The sequence below is a fragment of the Balaenoptera ricei genome, chromosome 11 (assembly GCF_028023285.1).
Source record: "Balaenoptera ricei isolate mBalRic1 chromosome 11, mBalRic1.hap2, whole genome shotgun sequence".
Lineage (NCBI taxonomy): Eukaryota > Metazoa > Chordata > Mammalia > Artiodactyla > Balaenopteridae > Balaenoptera > Balaenoptera ricei.
In genome coordinates, this window is record NC_082649.1 from 91,285,942 (window position 1) to 91,289,792 (window position 3,851).

Genomic DNA, 3,851 nt, shown 5'->3' on the forward strand with positions numbered 1-3,851 from the left:
GCAGGATAAGAAAAAGAGCTTGTGAAGATGTCTTAGGGCACTGAAAGCCATTTTGTGACAAATGTATCCTCTACTCCAAGTTAGATGGAAGCCATTGGAAGAGCAAAAGAGCGATCTATTAGATCTAATAGATCTATGATCTATTGAGATTAGAGTGAATGGGGAAGAGTGGAGCAGGATGACTTCTTAGACAGTGATTGAGGTAATGCAGGCAAATATGATGGTGACTTGAACCAGAGTTGGGGGTCATGGAAGTGAAGAGGTTGATAGAGAACTCTGTTTCCAACCTCATTAGTTTTCTAAAATCAGACCATGCTCTGCAGAGCAATTGGGTCACGATCTAACCTATCAGCTCAGTCCAAGTATATCTTCTCTGCCATCTTTCTAATTTCAGTACAGCCAAAATGGGAATGTAATTGCCTCATCACTTGTTTGCACTGCAGACCATGAAGAGTACTGGGGATTTTCTGATTTTTCTCTTATAATCTATTCTCCACGTTGAAGCCAGGGCGATTCTCTTACAATGCAAATCTGATTATGCCTTCCCTATTTGAAACAGTTTTATATTTTCCCATTCCATACAGGATAAAACAAAACTCCATGTTATGGCCCAGAGGACTCTTTTTAAAACTGGATTCTCATTGCGATGCTAAAACTTCTCAATCTGTACTCCAACAAAGCTGCCCTTTTAGTTCCTTTCATCAAGCTCCCCTCACACCAGGGGCTTACCCATCCTGTTTCTTCTGCCTGGGCTGCTTCTTCACCCTGTTAATTTACTCCCTCGTTTCACATTATCACAGTGCTGTGTTACTCCCTCTGGGACAATTTCACCGAGATTCTTGACCATGGTGTGTATTCTCCTCTTATGGGCTCTGGTACACATGTACCTCTCCCTCACTGCCTATGTCATAGTTGTCATTTGTGTGATGTTTTGATTAACGTCGCCTCTTCCCACCCCCCTCCCCACTAGACCGTAAGCTCCTTGCAGGTAGAGACTGTGTCTGCTTTTCTTCACTATTTATTCACAGCATTTAGCACCATGTCTAGTATATATATGGTATGTATGTATGAATGAGTGAATGAATGAATGCATAACCTGATTGATTTAAAACATAAGCATTACTTATCTTGCTATTTCTCACCATTCAGTGCAATTTGTATTCTTAGAGGCATGAATAAAGAACAATTGCAAGTGTTGATGGTTGCAAATGTGCTGCTGTAAAGCTGGGCTACAAAGACAGCCATTTTGTCCTGTCTGGGGATAAATAGGCATACTCTGAGTAATGGCAATTAGAGCCAGAATTCAGCTAGTGAATCACAGTGACCACCACTTGAATAAACCCACGGTTTGAAATCCTGTCCGTTCCTCCTTTGGAAGCCTGGAGCCTAATGCTTTTGTTTGCCTGTGCTTTCTCCGTGGCACAGTCTGTGAGCCCAGAATGAAAAGATTATTATCTTTAACCAGCATCTCATACTCTTTGATTTTCATCAAGCTTTCCACATTTTTGTGTCAAGAAAGCTGAAAATACATAAGCTGAAAATCTTATATCTAAGATTGATTCAATAACATTTTGCAATTAGTTGCCTTTTAAAAAATTACGTACCAGAGCTTAAAGAAAAATAAAGTCTTGTAACAATTTCATAATGCATTCATTCTTTCTCTTCCAAAACAAACTGATGCCTTTATACATATTTTGACCAAAATGATTTTACACACAGTAAGATAAAATATGTCATCTATTATAAGACCTAAAACAAGATTCCACCATAAATCTTAAAACTTTAAAAATTCTGTCAATATTTGATTACCCAGTTGAAGAAAGATGTCTTATTTTTAGGCATTCCTCATAAATTCTACCTCGTAATTTTCCTATAAACAGGCTGGTGTATTTTTCTATCAAGCAAAGTAAATATATATTTTTATAGGATGTTCGGTCATTATTGAAACCAGACTAATAAATTGAAAAGTTGATGCTGAGAAACCTTACAAGAATAAACATAAGAACAAAGGGAGAAGAAAGTAATGTGCTTCTGCTGGAAGGAGAGATACTGGCGAATACTGATTAGGAAAGTGGTCTGGGAGTTGTTGCAGAAAACCTCTAAAGCATGCAGCTTAATGTGCAACTGCAGTGAAAGGGCACAGAGAATGCTAGATCATATGGCTGAGGAAAGACAATATAAATCAGATTTGGCATCATTAATCTAAGCTCGAGTGTTAATGTCACCTAAACAATTGTTCTCTACTTTGCTCCTGGTCAGGAGAGGCCAAAAAGGAATGCATTTGATGCTGAAATGGCTTAGTAACAAGGCAGCTATAGGAATTTAGTGGTCTGAGGTTGGCAAGTAGGAAAAGAAGAAGATTCACAGCCTGCTGGTAAATGTAGACTAAGATGGGTGTCACTGCCCTTTCTTTTCAGATGGGCCACTGGGAGTTAAATAAATAAGAGATATCATTGAGTTCATATTAAACTGAACCCCAGGCCACTTGGGCCAGACTTGATGGAGACTGCTTCATTCCAGAACACCCTCAGATTTCTACCCTGTCAGTTTAGCCCATCTTTCCCCAGAGGATACTTTGCTGCCTCCCTCGACAAGTATTTCTATTGGTTTGTTGTTCGTTCCTTTATCTACCTCTTGAGTTAACTGGTTTGCTATAAGACCTAAACAAGATAATAAATATGAAATAATTAACACAATTCCTCATCCATATTAAGTGCTCTATTATGTTTTATATACAAACAACTACCCATTCTTACTTTTTTCTTTATCTCATTCCAGTCCATTTTACTCTGGCCACTCTTTCAGTGTATTGTATTGTAGAAGCATAGCTTTCTGAGCTGAGAAAAAGCATCTACTGATAACCTTATCTGCAGATGTGGAAATTGAATCTCAAGGGAAAACATAATGAGCCCAAGATCACACAGTTGGTGTTTATACAAAGACTTTTCTCCCAATTTCCCCAATGCCCAGATTGAATCCTTAGTTCAGGTTTTGTATGTGGGCGGTAAAGACACCAGGTTCTCCTGATTCTGTCTTTGAAGTGTCACACCACCAACCCCCTGCCAACCCCATCTGGCCACCATATCACAATCATGCTTGTATCATTGCGATATCTTCCTAGCTTATTTCCCAGCTCGTCTCTCTCCTCTAATCCATCCTACTCACTACTGAAGGTCACATTTCTGGAGCCATGCCATTTCTGCTGTTGCTCAAATCCTTGCTAGGTTCCCACATCTAAATACATATAAATCCAAACTCCTTTGCCTCTCTTTGAATACTCATCATTGACTGCCTCTCTTCCTGCTACCATTCTTCTCCAACACATTCCTTAAGTCCGGATGGCCCACTGTTCTCAATGTATAATAAACAAGCTACAATTATGCCCATCTGTATGCATTTGCTTAAGTGTTCCCACCACTGGATTATATTATATATTATATTATATTAATATATTTCTTTCTTATCTAAATTCTATTCATCCTCAATGCAGGTAATTTGGAATTGAAAAACTGAGTGAAAATGCCAGAAAACTCCAGGAAGTTTGCATGGAAAATTCCATGGAATTATGCATCCATATATACAACTATGTATATACTTGTATACAAGCATACGAGCATATGTGTGCTTTCTTTGAATTATTCTTGTTCCGGAAGTAATCTCCATCACCATTTTGTAAATAAAAACTTCATGTGAGTGTAGGTTCAAAACAAAAGAAAAATCAAATCCATTCTTATTTCTAAATTTTTCCTACCTGCAGTGTGAGTTCTTTGATATGATAAAAGTTGTATTTATTTAGCTTGATTCGTTTTTGATAAATCAGAGTTGGCTGTTACCAACACCTTGATATCCTA